Source organism: Scyliorhinus canicula, chromosome 11 (genome assembly GCF_902713615.1).
Source record: "Scyliorhinus canicula chromosome 11, sScyCan1.1, whole genome shotgun sequence".
Taxonomy (NCBI): domain Eukaryota; kingdom Metazoa; phylum Chordata; class Chondrichthyes; order Carcharhiniformes; family Scyliorhinidae; genus Scyliorhinus; species Scyliorhinus canicula.
The window spans coordinates 3,153,393-3,177,745 of NC_052156.1; positions in this window are offsets into that span (position 1 = coordinate 3,153,393).

Genomic DNA, 24,353 nt, shown 5'->3' on the forward strand with positions numbered 1-24,353 from the left:
ATTTCCTTCTTGAATGGGTCCCACTGTTCTGGCACAGATTTACCTAAAAGTGTCGGCTCCCAATGCGCACTGACCAAATCATTTCTGAACTTATTCAAATTGGCCTCCCCCAGTTTAGAACTTTGATTTCAGGCCCATCCTTGTCCATTTCCATAACAATCTTAAATCTAACTGAGTTATGATCACTGTCTGCAAAATGCTCCCCCTCTGATACTCCAACCACCTGCCTACCTTTATCACCTAAAATTAAGTCTGGACCGCCCCATCTTGTAGGTCCTTCTACGTACTGGCGCAAAAGGTTCTTCTTGATGCATTTCAAGAATCGTGTTCCCACTCAACCTTTCACACTATGGTTACCCCAGTTAATATTGGGGAAGTTGAAATCCCCCACTATCACTATCCGATTACTTTGTCTACATATCTGTTCTTCTATTTCTCTCGGGTTGTTAGGGGGCCGACAGAACACCCCCAGCAATGTGATTGCTCCTTTACGTTCTGCCCATGTGGCTTCAGTTGAAAAGCCTTCTAAGATTCATCCCTCCTTCCTGCTGTAATTAATTCCCTGATCAAAATACTTTTGTATCTCACCAGACGATCCAATGTCCTGGAATGTTGAGCTGCCAATCCTGCCCCTCAACCATGTCTCAGTGACAGCAATGACATCATACCCCCATGTGTTAATTTGTACCCTCAATTCATCTGCCTTGTTCGTCAGACTCTTTCTATTAAAATAAATACCATCCAATCTTGCTGAACTCCCTTGTGACTTAACTGGCCGATACCTTTTATGCCTCCCTGACTCACTTGCTGCCTCTTCTAATTTTGGCTGTACTTCTTGTTATGACACCCTGAATTAGGGCGCAGTCAATTCCAGCTCCCCTTGACCCAGAGTTGCAACACAAATGCATTAACCAATAAATCTTTGAAAATACCCAAAGCCTTTAGTCCTTGGCTGCCCAATAATGACAGTCACCAGCTTTGTAAATGTAAACATAATTATTTTTTATTTATAACAAGAACTGTAATCAAAAATGCAGCAAATACAACTTGTTAACTATTATCTAATTACTAAGCCCCCCCCCCCCCCACCCCCCCACCCCCCACTTTAGCTCCCCCACCATACACACACACACAGGAAAAACAAACACAGAGGGGAAGAGGGGGTGAAAGTAATAATTAAAAGGATAAAGAGTCTTTGTTTCAGATGGTTGTCTTTAAGCAAACTTCCCTTCAAACTGAACTTTCAGGTAAAGGACTCTGTTTGCCGCCTGTAATTGTTTTCATTGTAGATTCATTCATTCAGGTCTCCGCTGGTTCAATAATACATCAACCCACAGCATTTCTGGAGAGAGAGAGGGAGGGAGAGAGAGAGAGAGAAAGAAGAGCAGGCACTCACAGATCCTTCGTCCTTGAATGTCCAGGACCCAACTCTGCATTCCTTAGATCTCTGAAAGTCATCCCAAGCATTTACCTTGTACAGATCCCAACATTCCCAAAAATAGTCGCAATGTCCCAGAAATCCAAAGCCCTCCCTCCTGCACCATCTCTCCAGCCACACAGTCATCGGGACTAACCTCCTTATTCAATCCTCATTAGCACATGGCACCATTGGTGATTCAGAGATTACAACCTTCTGGGTCCTGTTTTTTTAATCTACTTCCCAGCTCCCTACATTCTGCTTTCAGGATTTAATGCCTTTGTCTGTCTATAACGTTGGTACAAATGTGTGCCACGATATCTGTATGTTTGCCCTTCCCCTTCAGTCTGCCCTGCAGCTATTCAGTGACATCCCTGACCCAGCACCAGGGAGGCAACATACCATCCTGGAGTCTCTTTCATGTCCACAGAAACGCCTGTCTGTTCCCTTTACAATTTAATCCACTACCACTATAGCTCTGCAATTCTTCCTCCTTGTGCAGCAGACCCACCCATGAAGTAGGCTGACACTGCTTTCCCTGACACAGACATCCTCCCCAACAGTATCCGAACCGGTCTATCTGGTACAAAGGGGGATGGTCACTGGGGACTCCTGCTCTACCTGCTTTCCTCCTACTGCCTGGTGGTCACCCATTCACTTTCTGTCTGTTCAATCCTCACCTATGGTGTGACCAACTCACTGAACGTGCTGCCCACGACCTGCTCAGCCCCACTGATGCTCCACAGTGAATCCACTGTCAGCTCCAGCTCTGAAACGCGGTTAGCCAGTAGCTGCATTAAATTATTGCAGTAAGATTTTCAATTAAATGAATCCGCACTCGCCCGACGCCAGAAAGGACTTTAATCACTGGCTAGCTTGTTTTGAGGCCTACATCAACGCTGCGACCCCCACGCCGATGGAAGCTCAGAAGATACAGGTTCTGTATTCCAGGTTGAGCTCCAGCGTGTTCCCGTTGATCCAGGACGCCCCGAGTTACGCGGAAGCGATGGCACTCCTAAAAGAAAACTATGCGCAGAAAGCGAACACGATCTTCGCCAGGCACGTACTCGCCACTCACTGTCAACTCCCTGGTAAGTCCATCGAAGACTTCTGGTGGGCCCTAATCCCACTCGAACGGGACTGTGACTGTCAGGCCGTTACAGCCACTGAACATTCTAATCTCCTCATGCGCGATGCGTTCATAATAGGGATTGGGCCGGACCCCATCCGACAACAACTGCTGGAAGGGGCCACGCTCGATCTAGCGGAAACAAAAGCGTTAGCACTCTCCATGATGGTCGCATCCCGTAATGTCCAGGTCTACCCCCCTCGCCGCACGGCCCAACCATCCTACTCCTCCTGGACTCCGCAAATGACCCCCCCGGCTGGGGCCCTGCCTAGCCAATCCGCCTGCACCACACGCCAATCCATGCACCCCGGGGGTCCCCGCTGCTACTTCTATGGTCAACAGAAGCACCCCCACCAATGCTGCCCGGCCCGCGCCGCCACTTGCAAGTCCTGTAGCAAAAAGGGCCACTTCGCCGCTGTGTGCCAGGCCCGCGCAGTCGCCGCTATCGTCCCCTCCCCCCTGCCAAACGCACAATGGGCGCCGCCATCTTCTCCTCCCAGGGCCACATGCGGCCAGTGGGGGCCGCCATCTCCTCCCCCTCAGTCCACGTGCAGCCCATTGCCCAGCACCACCAACGTGCGTCCCATGGGCACCACCATCTTGTCCCGCCCCCGCAATGTGCGCCCCCATGGGCGACGCCATTTTGTTCTCCACAGGACCTCCGGACGCCGCAATCCTGTCCTCCCCACAGGGCTGGAACGCCAACTACATCCCACGATCTGGGTCGCTGACGCTCTCCATCCGAAACCTCTGACGACCACCCGCAGCTCACCTCGATGACGCTGGACCAGCCGCGTCCGCACAACCTGGCCACCGCTTCCACAACGGTGAAAATCAACGGCCACGTGACCTCTTGCCTGCTGGACTCCGGGAGCACCGACAGCTTCATACACCCGGACACGGTAAGGCGCTGCTCCCTCGCGGTACACCCCGCCAATCAACGGATCTCCCTGGCCTCCGGATCCCACTCTGTCCCCATCCGAGGGTTCTGTCCGGTCAATCTCACTGTCCAGGGCGTAGAATTCACCGGCTTCCGCCTCCATGTCCTCCCCAACCTCTGCTCTGCACTATTGCTGGGCCTGGATTTCCAGTGCAATCTCCAGAGCCTCACCCTCAAATTCGGCGGGCCCCTACCTCCACTCACCGTTTGCGGCCTCGCGACCCTCAAGGTTGACCCCCCCTCCCTCTTTGCCAATCTAACTGCGGATTGCAAACCCGTTGCCACCAGGAGCAGACGGTACAGCACCCAGGACAAGGCCTTCATCAGGTCCGAGGTCCAGTGGCTGCTTTGGGAGGGTATCATCGAGGCCAGCAACAGCCCCTGGAGAGCCCAAGTGGTAGTAGTAAAAACAGGGAGAAACACAGAATGGTCGTGGACTACAGCCAGACCATCAACCGGTACACGCAGCTCGACGCGTACCCCTTCCCCCACATTTCTGATATGGTCAATCAGATTGCACAGTACCGGGTCTTCTCTACTATTGACCTGAAATCCGCCTACCACCAGCTCCCCATCCGTAAATCGGACCGTCCATACACTGCCTTCGAGGCGGACGGTCATCTGTACCAATTTCTTAGGGTTCCCTTCGGCGTCACTAACGGGGTCTCGGTCTTCCAAAGGGAGATGGACCGAATGGTCGAACGGTACGGTTTGCGGGCCACGTTTCCGTACTTAGATAACGTCACCATCTGCGGCCATGACCAGCAGAACCACAATGCCAACCTCGCTAAATTCCTCCGCATCACCACTCTCCTCAACCTTACGTATAATAAAGAGAGGTGTGTGTTCAGCACGACCCGCTTAGCCATCCTCGGCTATGTCGTCCAAAACGGACTCTGCGGCCCGATCCCGACTGCATGCGCCCCCCTCATGGAATTCCCCCTTCCCCACTGCCCCAAGGCCCTCAAATGCTGCCTGGGGTTCTTTTCCTGCTACGTCCAGTGGGTCCTAAACTATGCGGACAAGGCCCACCCATTCATACAGTCCATTCAATTCCCCCTCGCGGCCGAGGCACAACAGGCCTTCGCCCGTATTCGCTCAGACATAGCCAAGGCCGGGATGCACGCAGTAGACGAGACACTGCCTTTCCAAGTAGAAAGCGACGCTTCAGATGTCGTCCTTGCCGCCACTCTAAACCAGGCAGGCCTACCCATGGCTTTCTTTTCCCGCACCTTTCATGCCTCTGAAATTCGGCACTCATCCGTCGAAAAGGAGGCCCAGGCAATCGTTGAGGTGGTGCGGCATTGGAGGCATTACATGGCCGGCAGGAGATTCACTCTCCTCACTGACCAACGGTCGGTAGCCTTCATGTTCAACAACACGCAGTGGGGCAAGATCAAAAATGATAAATTCTTGCGGTGGAGAATCGATCTCTCCACCTATAATTCCGAGATTTTGTATCGCCCCGGCAAACGCAACGAGCCCAGGATGCCCTGTCCCGAGGGACATGTGCCAGCGCACAAGTAGACCAACTCCGGGCCCTGCACGACAGCCTTTGTCACCCGGGGGTCACGACTGTACCACCTCGTCAAAGCCCGCAATCTGCCCTACTCCATCGAGGAAGTACGGACAGTCACCAGAGACTGCCAGGTCTGTGCCGAGTGCAAGCCGCACTTCTACCGGCCGGACTGTGCGCTCCTGGTGAAAGCCTCCCGCCCCTCTGAACGCCTCAGTGTGGATTTCAAAGGGCCCCTCCCCTCCACCGACCGCAACACGTATATCCTCAGCAAGGTCGATGAGTACTCCAGATTCCCCTTCGCCATCCCATGCTCCGATATGATGTCTGCCACCGTCATCAACGCCCTCAACACAATCTTTGCTCTGTTCGGTTTCCCCGACTACATCCACAGTGACAGGGGATCCTCATTCATGAGCGATGAGCTGCGTCAGTTCCTGCTCAGCAGGGGTATTGCCTCCAGCAGGACGACCAGCTACAACCCCCAGGGAAACGGGCAGGTAGAGAGGGAGAACGGGACGGTATGGAGGGCCGTCCAGCTGGCCTTACGGTCCAGGACCCTCCCAGCCTCTCGCTGGCAGGAGGTCCTCCCTGATGCACTACACTCCATCTGGTCACTACTGTGCACCGCCACAAATAACACACCCCATGAACGTGTCTTTGCCTTCCCTAGGAAATCCACATCCGGGGTGTCGCTCCCGACTTGGCTCACAGCTCCAGGACCGGTCCTGCTCCGTAGGCACGCCCAACTCCACATGGCGGACCCCTTGGTGGACAGGGTACACTTGCTCCACGCCAACCCTCACTATGCCTACGTGGAGTTCCCCGATGGCTGCCACGATACTGTCTCCCTCAGGAACCTGGCACCGTCAGGGACCTGGCACCATCAGGTTCCAGCCAAACACACTTCCCCACCCACACGCCACCCTCCCCTCCCCCGGCGCTCCCAACATTAGCCCCACCAGGTCCATCCCTCCTTCCCCTGCCCACGCAAGAGGATGAAGAAGATTTTGGCACGCTCCCGGGGTCATCCAACTACTGGCCAGCACCAGCACCGCCAGCACCAACGTCGGTGACACCAGCACCGCCAGCACCGACACCGCCAGCACCGACACCGCCAGCACCGCCAGCACCAACACCGTCAACACCAACACCGCCAGCCCCAACACCGCCAGCCCCAACACCGCCAGCACCGACACCGCCAGCACCGACAACGCCAGCACCGACACCGCCAGCACCAACACCGCCAGCACCGACACCGCCAGCACCAACACCGCCAGCACCAACACCGCCAGCACCAACACCGCCAGCACCGCCAGCACCAACACCGCCAGCACCAACACCGCCAGCACCAACACCGCCAGCACCAACACTGCCAGCACCAACACCGCCAGCACCGCCAGCACCAACACCGCCAGCACCAACACCGCCAGCACCGACACCGCCAGCACCGACACCGCCAGCACCAACACCGCCAGCACCAACACTGCCAGCACCAACACCGCCAGCACCAACACCGCCAGCACCAACACCGCCAGCACCGACACCGCCAGCACCAACACCGCCAGCACCGACACCGCCAGCACCGACACCGCCAGCACCAACACCGCCAGCACCGACACCGCCAGCACCGACACCGCCAGCACCAACACCGCCAGCACCAACACCGCCAGCACCGACACCGCCAGCACCGACACCGCCAGCACCAACACCGCCAGCCCCAACACCGCCAACACCGCCAACACCAACACCGCCAGCACCAACACCGCCAACACCAACACCGCCAGCACCGACACCGCCAGCACCAACACCGCCAGCACCAACACCGCCAACACCGCCAGCACCAACACCGCCAGCACCGACACCGCCAGCCCCGACACCGCCAGCACCAACACCGCCAACACCAACACCGCCAGCACCAACACCGCCAGCACCGACACCGCCAGCCCCGACACCGCCAGCACCAACACCGCCAGCACCAACACCGCCAGCACCAACACCGCCAGCACCAACACTGCCAGCACCGACACCGCCAACACCGACACCGCCAGCCCCGACACCGCCAACACCAACACCGCCAGCACCAACACCGCCAGCACCAACACCGCCAGCACCGACACCGCCAGCCCCGACACCGCCAGCACCAACACCGCCAACACCATCACCGCCAGCCCCAACACCGCCAGCACCAACACCGCCAGCACCAACACCGCCAGCACCAACACCGCCAGCACCAACACCGCCAGCACCAACACCGCCAACACCGCCAGCACCAACACCGCCAGCCCCAACACTGCCAGCACCAACACCGCCAGCCCCAACACCGCCAGCCCCAACACCGCCAGCCCCAACACCGCCAGCACCAACACCGCCAACACCAACACCGCCAGCACCAACACCGCCAGTACCAACACCGCCAGCCCCAACACCGCCAGCACCGCCAGCACCAACACCGCCAGCACCAACACCGCCAGCACCAACACCGCCAGCACCGACACCGCCAGCCCCAACACCGCCAGCACCGCCAGCACCCACACCGCCAGCACCAACACCGCCAGTACCAACACCGCCAGCCCCAACACCGCCAGCACCGCCAGCACCCACACCGCCAGCACCAACACCGCCAGCACCAACACCGCCAGCACCGACACCGCCAGCACCAACGTCGGTGACACCAGCACCGCCAGCACCGACACCGCCAGCACCGACACCGCCAGCACCAACACCGCCAGCACCAACACCGCCAGCACCAACACCGCCAGCACCGACACCGCCAGCACCGACACCGCCAGCACCAACACCGCCAGCCCCAACACCGCCAGCACCAACACCGCCAGCCCCAACACCGCCAGCACCAACACCGCCAGCACCAACACCGCCAGCACCAACACCGCCAGCACCAACACCGCCAGCACCAACACCGCCAGCACCAACACCGCCAGCACCAACACCGCCAGCACCGACACCGCCAGCACCGACACCGCCAGCACCGACACCGCCAGCACCAACACCGCCAGCACCAACACCGCCAGCACCAACACCGCCAGCACCAACACCGCCAGCACCAACACCGCCAGCACCGACACCGCCAGCACCGACACCGCCAGCACCAACACCGCCAGCACCAACACCGCCAGCACCAGCACCGCCAGCACCAACACCGCCAGCACCAACACCGCCAGCACCAACACCGCCAGCACCAACACTGCCAGCACCAACACCGCCAGCACCGCCAGCACCAACACCGCCAGCACCAACACCGCCAGCACCAACACCGCCAGCACCAACACCGCCAGCACCAACACCGCCAGCACCGACACCGCCAGCACCGACACCGCCAGCACCGACACCGCCAGCACCAACACCGCCAGCACCGACACCGCCAGCACCGACACCGCCAGCACCGACACCGCCAGCACCAACACCGCCAGCACCAACACTGCCAGCACCAACACCGCCAGCACCAACACCGCCAGCACCAACACCGCCAGCACCGACACCGCCAGCACCAACACCGCCAGCACCGACACCGCCAGCACCGACACCGCCAGCACCAACACCGCCAGCACCGACACCGCCAGCACCGACACCGCCAGCACCAACACCGCCAGCACCAACACCACCAGCACCAACACCGCCAGCACCAACACCGCCAGCACCGACACCGCCAGCACCGACACCGCCAGCACCGACACCGCCAGCACCGACACCGCCAGCACCGACACCGCCAGCACCAACACCGCCAGCACCAACACCACCAGCACCAACACCGCCAGCACCAACACCGCCAGCACCAACACCGCCAGCACCAACACCGCCAGCACCAACACCGCCAGCCCCAACACCGCCAACACCGCCAACACCAACACCGCCAGCACCAACACCGCCAACACCAACACCGCCAGCACCGACACCGCCAGCACCAACACCGCCAGCACCAACACCGCCAACACCGCCAGCACCAACACCGCCAGCACCGACACCGCCAGCCCCGACACCGCCAGCACCAACACCGCCAACACCAACACCGCCAGCACCAACACCGCCAGCACCGACACCGCCAGCCCCGACACCGCCAGCACCAACACCGCCAGCACCAACACCGCCAGCACCAACACCGCCAGCACCAACACCGCCAGCACCAACACCGCCAGCGCCAACACTGCCAGCACCAACACCGCCAGCACCAACACCGCCAGCACCAACACCGCCAACACCGACACCGCCAGCCCCGACACCGCCAACACCAACACCGCCAGCACCAACACCGCCAGCACCAACACCGCCAGCACCGACACCGCCAGCCCCGACACCGCCAGCACCAACACCGCCAGCACCAACACCGCCAGCACCAACACCGCCAGCACCGACACCGCCAGCACCGACACCGCCTGCCCCAACACCGCCAGCACCAACACCGCCAGCACCAACACCGCCAGCACCAACACCGCCAGCACCAACACCGCCAGCACCAACACCGCCAACACCGCCAGCACCAACACCGCCAGCCCCAACACTGCCAGCACCAACACCGCCAGCCCCAACACCGCCAGCCCCAACACCGCCAGCCTCAACACCGCCAGCACCAACACCGCCAACACCAACACCGCCAGCACCAACACCGCCAGCACCAACACCGCCAGCACCAACACCGCCAGCACCAACACCGCCAGCACCAACACCGCCAACACCAACACCGCCAGCACCAACACCGCCAGCACCAACACCGCCAGCATCAACACCGCCAGCACCGACAACGCCAGCACCGACACCGCCAACACCAACACCGCCAGCACCAACACCGCCAGCACCAACACCGCCAGCACCGACACCGCCAGCACCAACGTCGGTGACACCAGCACCGCCAGCACCGACACCGCCAGCACCAACACCGCCAGCACCAACACCGCCAGCACCAACACCGCCAGCACCAACACCGCCAGCACCAACACCGCCAGCACCAACACCGCCAGCACCGACACCGCCAGCACCGACACCGCCAGCACCAACACCGCCAGCCCCAACACCGCCAGCACCGACACCGCCAGCACCAACACCGCCAGCACCAACACCGCCAGCACCAACACCGCCAGCACCAACACCGCCAGCACCAACACCGCCAGCACCAACACCGCCAGCACCGACACCGCCAGCACCGACACCGCCAGCACCGACACCGCCAGCACCGACACCGCCAGCACCGACACCGCCAGCACCGACACCGCCAGCACCAACACCGCCAGCACCAACACCGCCAGCCCCAACACCGCCAGCCCCAACACCGCCAGCACCAACACCGCCAGCACCGACACCGCCAGCACCGACACCGCCAGCACCAACACCGCCAGCCCCAACACCGCCAGCACCGACACCGCCAGCACCAACACCGCCAGCACCAACACCGCCAGCACCAACACCGCCAGCACCAACACCGCCAGCACCGTCATCGCCGCCACCGTTACGTCGCTCCCAGCGAATCATCAAAGCTCCGGATCGACTGAACCTCTAATGGGCACCGGACCGTCAAAATGGAGATTTTTTTTTCCTTCGCCATGCATTTTATAAGACTCTAATCATAATTTGTAACATTGTATATAGTTCCACGCCACCCCCCGCTGGACTCATTTTTAACAGGGGGTGAATGTGGTGATCCACTGTTACACCTGTATTAGGGGATGTAAGGTAGGACCTGTACTACAGGTTCACCGGTAGCCCCTGCCAGCTGGCTCCGCCCAGTAGGAGGTGTATAAATATGCGTGTCCTCCATTGATCAGCCATTTCACCAGCTGCAGCAGGAGGCCACGTATCTGACTGCAATAAAGCCACAGTTGTACCCAATCTGAGTCTTTGTGCAACTGATCGTGCATCAGTCTGAAAATGCGGTGTGAAAATGCAGCAATGCCTCGGCAGGTGAGTGCTGTTTTTCATTCCCAAAAGGACACTTAGTCAAGAAAACAGAAAATTCCATCCTTTATCTGGGGAACATTCGGAGTCCTGTGGAACTTCTCTTCTTGAAATGGGGCCGAGGCTGCACCTCCAGTAGTACAGCACCTGCTCAGACCTGGCAACCTGTGCCATAGCTGGAGAGCGAGGTACTGTCAGTTGTGACTGAGCTGGGCTGTCAGTGTGGACCGAACGGCCTGAATCATTCACTACAGGACTTGTTACCAAACTCTACTCACCAGATGTGAGGTCCATTCATTGAAGCCGAAAGGAATCCCATTGCTCAGTTTTCATTCTCTCTTTTCCATGACGTAATATTCCTGGAAGGCTGGCCTGCTCGATCATGGGACCTGCGTTTCTAAAGAAAGCAGAGCTCTGTTTACAAACCTTCAACTCTCCTGTGGCCTTCAGCAGCGAATAAACACCGGCAATTTAACTCTGTGTTCAGAGGAATATAAAATATTTTTGCTCGAGGAGCTGTTTGAGAAACTTCACTCTGCTCCTTCGCAACAACCATGTTTTTTATTATTTCACAGAGTGTGGGCATCGCTGGCTATGTCGGTCTTTCTTGCCCTAATTACCCTTGAGAATGTGGTGCTGAGCTGCTGCTGGAGGCCACCCACTGTGTGCTTACACTTGCATTTATATAGCAACGTTCAAATAGTGAAATGTCCAAACCTGCCCATCAGGGATGGTTTCTGCAAAGTTCAACAATGAACCAGAAGGAGAGATATTGAGGCTGATGAACAAACTCTTGACTAAGGTTTTAAGAAGCATCTTAGAGGAGGAGGGAGAGGGGGGAGAGAGGGAGAGTAGGGGAGAAGGGAGGGAGAGAGAGAAGGGAAAGAAGGAGAGGAGGTAGAGAGGGGGAGGAGGAAGAGAGGGGAGGAGGGAGAGAGGGGGAATAAGGAGAGAGGGGGAGGAGGGAGAGAGTGAGAGGAGGGAGAGGGGGAGAGAGAGGGGGAGGAGGGAGAGAGGGGGAGGAGGGAGAGAGGGGGAATAAGGAGAGAGGGGGAGGAGGGAGAGAGGGGGAGGAGGGAGAGAGGGGGATGAAGTAGAGAGGGGAGGAGGGGAGAGAGAGAGGAGGGATAGAGGGGGAGGGTGAGAGGAGGGAGAGAGAGGGGGGAGGAGGGAGAGAGGGTGAGGAGAAAGGAGGGAGAGGAGAGAGGAGGGAGTGGAGGAGAGGAGAGACGGGAGGAGGAGGGGGAGAGTGAGAGGAGGGAGAGGAGAGGTGAAAAGAGGGAGAAGAGAGGAGGGAGTGTGAGAGAGAGAGAGAGGGGGAGATGAGGAAGAAAGAGAGAGGATAGAGAAAGGAAGAGGAGGAGAGGGAGTGGAAGGAGCCAGGAAGAGGGGTAGAGGAGGAGGAGGGAGAGGAAGGAGGGGGAGAGGAGAGAGAGGGGAAGGAGGGATGGGAGGGTGGGGGAGAGGAGGGGGAGAGGAGGGAGAGAAGGAGAGGAGGGAAAGGGGAGAGTGTGAGAGGAGGGAGAGAAGGAGAGGAGGGAAAAGGGAGAGGAGGGAGAGTGGGAGAGGAGGGAGAGTGAGAGAGGAGGGAGAGAAGGAGAGGAGGGAAAAAGGAGAGGAGGGAGAGAAGGAGAGGAGGGAGAGGAAGGAACGGGGAGAGGATAGAGGGAGTTAGGGGCGGGACCAGAGATGCCGTGAGAGTTTTCCAAAGCTGAGGGGTCATGCACTCTTGTTATGAAACCTCACTTCCTTCATGTGTCTAAACACCAGGACAATGGCGCGTTACACTGCCCTGGGACCCCCCCCCCCCCCCCCCCCCAGTTCTGGGGAGGAGAGGGGGGGCGAGGGCTTCTCAATAGTGTTGCTAAAAACTCCGAACCTTATCCTTCAGCGTAAGAGGATAACACTTTGCCCCGTTTCAGTCAAACTGCTCAGGATCGGTCTGGGGCGGGGGGAATGGCCGATATTGAGGGGGGGGGGGGGTTACAGCTGGGATGGGACTGGATCTGTTGGGAATCTTTTCTCACTTAAAACATTCAGTTGTTTTTCCCAATTATGGTCAGGGTTTAGGAAATGGCACATCCGGTTACACTTCCTGTCTGTACCTAGATTCCAATTGCCAGATATCTCCCCAGGGAGAGTCTGCACTCTGATACTGGTTATTACAGGATTTCTATTGTGAGAGAATTTTTATTCATTTATGGGATACCGCCGGCTCCACCAGCATTTATTGCCCATCCCTAGTTGCCCTTCAGAAGGTGGTGCTGGGCTGCCTTCTTGAACCGCTGCAGTCCATGTGGTGTAGGTATACCCACTGTGCTGTTAGGGAGGGAGTTCCAGGATGTTGCCCCAGTGACAGTGAAGGAACGGCCGATATATTTCCAAGTCAGGATGGTGAGTGACCTGGAGGGGAACCTCCAGGTGGTGGGGTTCCCAGGTATCTGCTGCTTTGGCCTCTAGATGGTAGGGGTCGTGGGTTTGGAAGGTGCTGTCTAAGGAACCTTGGTGAATTGCTGCAGTGCATCTTGTAGATGGTACACACGGCTGCCACTGTGCGTCGGTGGTGGAGGGTTTGAATGTTTGTGGAAGGGGAGCAATCAAGCGGGGCTGCTTTGTCCTGGATGGTGTTGAGCTTCTGAGTGTTGTTGGAGCTGCACTCATCCAGGCAAGTGGAGAGTATTCTATCACACTCCTGACTTGTGCCTTGTAGATGGTTGACAGGCTTTGGGGGGTCAGGAGGTGAGTTACTCGCCGCAGAAATTCCTAGTCTCTGACCTGTCCTGGTAGCCACAGTATTCCGCTATTGTTGAGGGGCTAGATTGGCCGGGTCCGTGATTGACGCTCAGGAGGCTGACAAGCTGCAGCCGTACATACACACGGCACTCCCCACACACACTCATCCCAGCCCCACACACACATTACACTCCCCACACACTCATCCCAGCCGCACACACACATTACACTCCCCCACACACTCATCCCAGCCGCACACACACATTACACTCCCCACACACACTCATCCCAGCCTCACACACACATTACCCTCCCCACACACACTCATCCCAGCCGCACACACACATTACACTCCCCACACACACTCATCCCAGCCCCACACACACATTACCCTCCCCACACACACTCATCCCAGCCGCACACACACATTACACTCCCCACACACACTCATCCCAGCCCCACACACACATTACACTCCCCACACACACTCATCCCAGCCGCACACACACATTACACTCCCCACACACACTGCACTCCCCACACACACTCATCCCAGCCACACACACACATTACACTCCCCACACACACTCATCCCAGCCGCACACACACATTACACTCCCCACACACACTCATCCCAGCCCCACACACACATTACACTCCCCACACACACTCATCCCAGCCCCACACACACATTACACTCCCCACACACACTCATCCCAGCCACACACACACATTACACTCCCCACACACACTCATCCCAGCCGCACACACACACTGCACTCCCCACACAGACTCATCCCAGCCACACACACACATTACACTCCCCACACACACTCATCCCAGCCTCACACAAACATTACACTCCCCACACACACTCAACCCAGCCGGACACACACATTACACTCCCCACACACACTCATCCCAGCCACACACACACACTACACTCCCCACACACACTCATCCCAGCCGCACACACACATTACACTCCCCACACACACTCATCCCAGCCACACACACACATTACTCTCCCCACACACACTCAACCCAGCCGGACACACACATTACACTCCCCACACACACTCATCCCAGCCGCACACACACATTACACTCCCCACACACACTCATCCCAGCCACACACACACACTACACTCCCCACACACACTCATCCCAGCCACACACACACATTACACTCCCCACACACACTCATCCCAGCCACACACACACATTACACTCCCCACACATACTCATCCCAGCCGCACACACACATTACCCTCCCCACACACACTCATCCCAGCCACACACACATACACCCCCCACACACACTCATCCCAGCCGTACATACACATTAGACTCCCCACACACGCTCATCCCAGCCGCACACACACATTACACTCCCCACAGACACTCATCCCAGCCGCACACACTCATTACACTCCCCACACACACTCATCCCAGTAACACACACACATTAAACTCCCCACACACACTCATCCCAGCCCCACACACACATTACACTCCCCACACACACTCATCCCAGCCCCACACACACATTACACACCCCACACACACTCATCCCAGCCCCACACACACATTACACTCCCCACACACACTCATCCCAGCCCCACACACACATTACACTCCCCACACACACTCATCCCAGCCGCACACACATTACACTCCCCACACACACTCATCCCAGCCCCACACACACATTACACTCCCCACACACACTCATCCCAGCCCCACACACACATTACACACCCCACACACACTCATCCCAGCCCCACACACACATTACACTCCCCACACACACTCATCCCAGCCGCACACACACATTACACTCCCCACACACACTCATCCCAGCCGCACACACACATTACACTCCCCACACACACTCATCCCAGCCGCACGCACACATTACACTCCCCACACACACTCATCCCAGCCGCACACACATTACACTCCCCACACACACTCATCCCAGCGGCACATACACATTACCCTCCCCACACACACTCATCCCAGCCACACACACACATTACACCCCCCACACACACTCATCCCAGCCGCACACACACATTACACTCCCCACAGCACACTCATCCCAGCCGCACACACACATTACACTCCCCACACACTCATCCCAGCCGCACACACACATTACACTCCCCACACACACTCATCCCAGCCGCACACACACATTACACTCCCCATGCACACTCATCCCAGCCGCACATACACATTACACTCCCCACACACCCTCATCCCAGCCGCACACACACATTACCCTCCCCACACACACTCATCCCAGCCGCACACACACATTACACTCCCCACACACACTCATCCCAGCCGCACACACACATTACCCTCCCCACACACACTCATCCCAGCCGCACACACACATTACACTCCCCACACACACTCATCCCAGCCGCACACACACATTACACTCCCCACACACACTCATCCCAGCCGCACACACACATTACAGTCCCCACACACACTCATCCCAGCCGCACACACACATTACGCTCCCCACACACACTCATCCAAGCCGCACACACACATTACACTCCCCACACACACTCATCCCAGCCGCACACACACATTACACTCCCCACACACACTCATCCCAGCCGCACACACACATTACACTCCCCACACACATTCATCCCAGCCGCACGCACACATTACACTCCCCACACACACTCATCCCAGCCGCACACACACATTACACTCCCCACACACACTCATCCCAGCGGCACATACACATTACACTCCCCACACACACTCATCCCAGCTGCACACACACATTACACTCTCCACACACACTCATCCCAGCCGCACACACACATTACCCTCCCCACACACACTCATCCCAGCCACACACACACATTACCACCCCCCACACACACTCATCCCAGCTGCACACACACATTACACTCCCCACACACACTCATCCCAGCCGCGCACACACATTACACTCGCTACACACACTCATCCCAGCCCCACACACACATTACACTCCCCACACACACTCATCCCAGCCGCACACACACATTACACTCCCCACACACACTCATCCCAGCCGCACACACACATTACACTCCCCACACACACTCATCCCAGCCGCACACACACATTACACTCCCCACACACCCTCATCCCAGCCGCACACACACATTACACTCCCCACACACACTCATCCCACCCGCACACACATTACACTCCCCACACACACTCATCCCAACCGCACACACATTACACTCCCCACACACACTCATCCCAGCCGCACACACACATTACACTCCCCATGCACACTCATCCCAGCCACACACACACATTACACTCCCCACACACACTCATCCCAACCGCACACACATTACACTCCCCACACACACTCATCCCAGCCGCACACACACATTACACTCCCCACACACACTCATCCCAGCCGCACAACACATTACACTCCCCACACACACTCATCCCAGCCCCACACACACATTACACTCCCCACACACACTCATCCCAGCCGCACACACACATTACACTCCCCATGCACACTCATCCCAGCCACACACACACATTACACTCCCCACACACACTCATCCCAACCGCACACACATTACACTCCCCACACACACTCATCCCAGCCGCACACACACATTACTCTCCCCACACACACTCATCCCAGCCGCACAAACACATTACACTCCCCACACACACTCATCCCAGCGGCACACACATATTACACTCCCCCACACACACTCATCCCAGCTGCCCACACACATTACACTCCCCACACACACTCATCCCAGCCACACACACACATTACACTCCCCACACACACTCATCCCAGCCCCACACACACATTACACTCCCCACACACACTCATCCCAGCCGCACACACACATTACACTCCCCACACACTCATCCCAGCCGCACACACACATTACACTCCCCACACACACTCATCCCAGCTGCACACACACATTACACTCCCCACACACACTCATCCCAGCCCCACACACACATTACACTCCCCACACACACTCATCCCAGCCGCACACACACATTACACTCCCCACACACACTCATCCCAGCCGCACACACACATTACACTCCCCACACACACTCATCCCAGCCGCACACACACATTACACTCCCCCACACACACTCATCCCAGCCGCACACACACATTACACTCCCCCACACACACTCATCCCAGCCGCACACAACACATTACACTCCCCACACACACTCATCCCAGCCGCACACACACATTACACTCCCCACACACACTCATCCCAGCCACGCACACACATTACACTCCCCACACACACTCATCCCAGCCGCACACACATTACACTCCCCACACACACTCATCCCAGCCTGCACACACACATTACACCCCCAGCACACCTCATCCCAGCCCACACACACATTACACTCCCCACACACACTCATCCCAGCCGCACACACACATTACACACCCCACACACACTCATCCCAGCCTCACACACACATTACACTCCCCACACACACTCATCCCAGCCGCACACACACACATTACACTCCCCACACACACTCATCCCAGCCCACACACACACATTACACTCCCCACACACACTCATCCCAGCCGCACACACACATTACACTCCCCACACACACTCATCCCAGCCGCACGCACACGTTACACTCACCACACACCCTCATCCCAGCCGCACACACACATTGCACTCCCCACACACACTCATCCCAGCCACACACACACATTACACTCCCCACACACACTCATCCCAGCCGCACACACATTACACTCCCCACACACACTCATCCCAGCCGCACACACACATTACACTCCCCACACACACTCATCCCAGCTGCAAGCACACGTTACACTCACCACACACCCTCATCCCAGCCGCACACACACATTACACTCCCCACACACACTCATCCCAGCCACACACACACATTACACTCCCCACACACACTCATCCCAGCCGCACACACACATTACCCTCCCCACACACACTCATCCCAGCCTCACACACACATTACACTCCCCACACACACTCATCCCAGCCGCACACACACATTACACTCCCCACACACACTCATCCCAGCCACACACACACATTACACTCCCCACACACACTCATCCCAGCCACACACACACATTACACTCCCCACACACACTCATCCCAGTCCCACACACACATTACACTCCCCACACACACTCATCCCAGCCGCACGCACACGTTACACTCACCACACACCCTCATCCCAGCCGCACACACACATTACACTCCCTCACACACACTCATCCCAGCCACACACACACATTACACCCCCACACACACTCATCCCAGCCGCACACACACATTACCCTCCCCACACACACTCATCCCAGCCTCACACACACATTACACTCCCCACACACACTCATCCCAGCCGCACACACACATTACACTCCCCACACACACTCTCATCCCAGCCACACACACACATTACACTCCCCACACACACTCATCCCAGCCCACACACACATTACACTCCCCACACACACTCATCCCAGCCGCACACACACATTACACTCACCACACACACTCATCCCAGCCGCACACACACATTACACTCCCCACACACACTCATCCCAGCCCACACACACATTACACTCCCCACACACACTCATCCCAGCCGCACACACACATTACACTCCCCACACACACTCATCCCAGCCGCACACACACATTACACTCCCCACACACACTCATCCCAGCCGCACACACACATTACACTCCCCACACACACTCATCCCAGCCGCACACACACATTACACTCCCCACACACACTCATCCCAGCCACACACACACATTACACTCCCCACACACACTCATCCCAGCCGCACACACACATTACACTCCCCACACACACTCATCCCAGCCGCACACACACATTACACTCCCCACACCACACTCATCCCAGCCGCACCACACATTACACTCACCACACACCCTCATCCCAGCCGCACACACACATTACACTCCCCCACACACACTCATCCCAGCCGCACACACACATTACCCTCCCCACACACACTCATCCAGCCTCACACACATTACACTCCCCACACACACTCATCCCAGCCGCACACACACATTACACTCCCCACACACACTCATCCCAGCCACACACACACATTACACTCCCCACACACACTCATCCCAGCCGCACACACACATTACACTCCCCACACACACTCATCCCAGCCGCACGCACACGTTACACTCACCACACACCCTCATCCCAGCCGCACACACACATTACACTCCCCACACACACTCATCCCAGCCACACACACACATTACACTCCCCACACACACTCATCCCAGCCGCACACACATTACACTCCCCACACACACTCATCCCAGCCGCACACACACGTTACACTCACCACACACACTCATCCCAGCCACACACACACATTACACTCCCCACACACACTCATCCCAGCCACACACACACATTACACTCCCACACACACTCATCCCAGCCGCACACACACATTACCCTCCCCACACACACTCATCCCAGCCTCACACACACATTACACTCCCCACACACACTCATCCCAGCCGCACACACACATTACACTCCCCACACACACTCATCACAGCCACACACACACATTACACTCCCCACACACACTCATCCCAGCCGCACACACATTACACTCCCCACACACACTCATCCCAGCCGCACACACACATTACACTCCCCACACACTCATCCCAGCCGCACACACACATTACACTCCCCACACACACTCATCCCAGCCGCACACACATTACACTCCCCACACACACTCATCCCAGCCGCACACACACATTACACTCCCCACACACACTCATCCCAGCCACACACACACATTACACTCCCCACACACACTCATCCCAGCCTCACACACACATTACACCCCCCACACACACTCATCCCAGCCACACACACACATTACACTCCCCACACACACTCATCCCAGCCGCAACACACACATTACACTCCCCACACACACTCATCCCAGCCGCACATACACATTACACTCCCCACACACACTCATCCCAGCCCCACACACCACACATCACACTCCCCACACACACTCATCCCAGCCACACACACACATCACACTCCCCACACACACTCATCCCAGCCGCACACACACATTACACTCCCCACACACACTCATCCCAGCCCCACACACACACATCACACTCCCCACACACACTCATCCCAGCCACACACACACATCACACTCCCCACACACACTCATCCCAGCCCCACACACACATTACACTCATCCCAGACAACAAGATAGCTCTAGTTGTGCTGGGGCGCACCCACACAGCTGATGTGTCGGCTGGGGCCAGAGGGCAACAGGGCGTCCCCTGTGTGGGACTCCTATGCAATCCGTGCCTCTATGTTCACGGTGGGCTGTTAGCAGTGTGCGCAGCTGCATGGCTGCCTTGCCGGCTGCGGCACTGAAGTTCCGTGCCCGTCCAGCCCGACCCCACAGCCCACCTCCTGGCCCCCCCCCCCCCCCCCCCCCCCCCCCCCCCACTACACCCCTCGGCCCTGACAGAAGCCCCCCCGGAAGATATTCAGTTCAACGTGGGGTAACCAGCAAAAATAAGCATTTGTATTCCTCAGCTGTCAGTAACCTTGATTTTAAATCAGTAAAAATAATTTTAAAAATATACTGGACCATGGTTTCCTTGCCCTGCATCGGTCACCTTGTTAGTAATTTATACCTGTTCAGGTAGATAAAGTTTGAAACTTTGTGGACCGGTTACTATGTGCCCCAGAGAATTAACACAATTTCGACTTCCTTTCCAAATCAGTGCAAGGGAGGGAATCTCAGAATTCTGACCTCACTCGTGTAGTTGGAGTTGTGGTGGGGACTAATGGGTCCAACTGATTCCTCAACCACCCAAATTTGCAGCGTAAGTGATTTGGGGCATTATTTGCGGACATTTCAAGATGTGCTGTTTGGGCTGATTGGCCGTTTATAAATAGTGGAAGCTTGGCCGCTGTATTTTGCTGCACAGACATTGAGCCAGAGTACTCCTGTGACCTTGAAAATCCATGTGTACATCAGGTTGACGTGAGAGTGCAGCTGGGCAATGGCCAAGGCACAAGCTCGTCAGCAGGAATCTCGTTCTCTGCTCCTGCAGCAAGGAAACACTTTTATCATTGACACCAGTTTTCCAGTATGCCGGGGGACCCGCCAACTAAATGGTTATTCAGCAACGTAATCCAACACATTGCTAGAAAGTTATGGCAACAGTTTTATGTGGAAAATAGGAATGAACGTAGTCGAGGTTGTGTCGATTGGTTTTGTTCAAGTAGAGAAATTAACCGAAAGCAAGGGCTTGTGTTTCTATTGTGCCTTACACCATTTTAGGACTTCCCAAAGTGCTTTATCATAAATTCATAAGATATAGGAACAGAATTAGGCTCTGTGGCCCATTGGGTCTGCTCCGCGATTCTATCATGGCTGACATATTCCTCAAATGCTACCTACAATGTTACAGACCAAGAGCTGGATTGTGAAATCAGCCAAACCATCTCCTCACTTGAATACATGATCTAGGAGCGGGAGTCGGCAATTATGCCTCAGGAGCCTAAACACCCTCAATATGATCATGGCTGATCCCATCCTGGCCTCAACTCCACCGTCCGGCCCGTTCTCCATAACCCTTCAACCCATTTCCAATCCACTCCACGCCTACTTTATCCAAACCTTTCAGCATCTTGTATACCTCAATTTCATCTCCCCTCATTCTTCTAAACTCTCGAGATTATACGCTTAAACTGTTCAATCTCACCTCATACGACAAACCCCTTGGGCTGGATTCCCCGCAGCCCCGAGCTAAAATCGTGTCTGGCGCGGGGGCGGAGAATACAATTTCACGCTGAAATTGGGCCCGGCGACTCTCCGGTACCCCAGAGAATCGGCGTGTTCGCGGAGTACTCCGCACAGCTGGGGGGCCATCGCCAGAGATCCGCCCAGCGATCCGCCGCTCCCGACCGGCCGAGTTCCCGACGGCGTGTTTCTAACCACCTGTCACCGTTTGGGAAGCTCGAGAGGAGGCTGATGAAATCCCAAAGCCTGCTATCACCGTGGCACAGTGGTTAGCACTGTTGGTTCACAGCTCCAGGATCCCAGGTTCGATTCCCAGCTGTTCAGAGAGCACACATATTTATACTCCGCCTACTGGGCGGAGCCAGCAGGCAGGGATCTACCCCTGTAACTGTAGTACAGGGGCCTTACCGTAATACCCATATATATACAGTATAATACATCAGTGGTGACTACCACAACTGTCCAGTCCATCTGTTTGATGTAACGACAATTACCACGAGACGAGAATGGTGAAACAATTGAGGCTTTATTGCACAAGATGTTGTGCCTCCTGCAGTTGGAACTAGAATGGGAGCAGTGCAGGAGAGCACACACCTTTATACTCCGCCTGCTGGGAGGAGCCAGAAGGCTGGGATTTACTGTGGTACATGTAATATAATAGCAGTACCGTAATACATGTAATGTGTTACTAGTGGTGTTTACCACACTGTTCCTGCGGTAACGGAATTCCAACACAACCTGGGGCCTCCGCAGAAGTTGCAGTTGAGGTATTTTGCTACAGAAACACTTGATGATCATCAATGGCTGGTTGCTCAGTTACCAACCGTCCTAACACAAATACTCCTCTTCGGCTGAGTGCTGTCACTGTTGGTAATGGACCTACTTTAATATTCTCCAGTAACCTTGGCATGCAACGTGTTTAATTCAACTGTAGCCTCCCCCTCTCCCCCCACCCCCACCCCTGCTGAGATACCCCATTCCCTGGGGCATCCAAACTGTGGAACTCCTTCTCTCCCCAGTCTTACAGCCATGAACTGGGCACATCAACAATTACTTGCAGTTATATGGTACCTACAATGTTGTTAACTATCCCAAGACCATTTATCAAACAAACATGTCAAACATATTGGGACAGGTCACTGTTACAACCCACACAAGACCCACAGGATCGGAACAATTAGTCTCCCCGTGAGTCTATTTGGCCCATTGAATCTGCACTGGCCCTTGGAAAGAGCACCCTACTTAAGCCCACACCTCCACCCTATCCCCGTAACGCAGTAACCCAACTTTTTGGACACCTGCAGGAAAAAGTAGAAGCAGAGGACGCCATCTCAGACTAAAGGGTCGATCCTTTAAAACAGAGATGGGGAGGAATTTCTTCAGCCAGAGGGTGGTGAATCTATGGAACTCTTTGCCGCAGAAGGCTGTGGAGGTCAAATCACTGAGTCTTTAAGACAGAGATAGATAGGTTCTTGATTAATAAGGGGATCAGGGGCTATGGGGAGAAGGCAGGAGAATGGGGATGAGAAAATATCAGCCATGATTGAATGGCAGAGCCTTTAATCAGTACATAGCGGGGTCCCCCCACTGCAGTCAGCAGGATAACGGTCTGTCCTTCATCCCCAACCATTGTGTTAGACCGGAAAAACATATTGCACTCGCTCATCGGTACCACCATCGAACTGCTCAAGTTTCCCAAGCTTGGCTCTCTGTGGGCCTGAACGAAGTGAGTGGGCGGTATAACACACCGCGGCTGCGGCAGCTCCACTTCATCCTCGTCGCCAG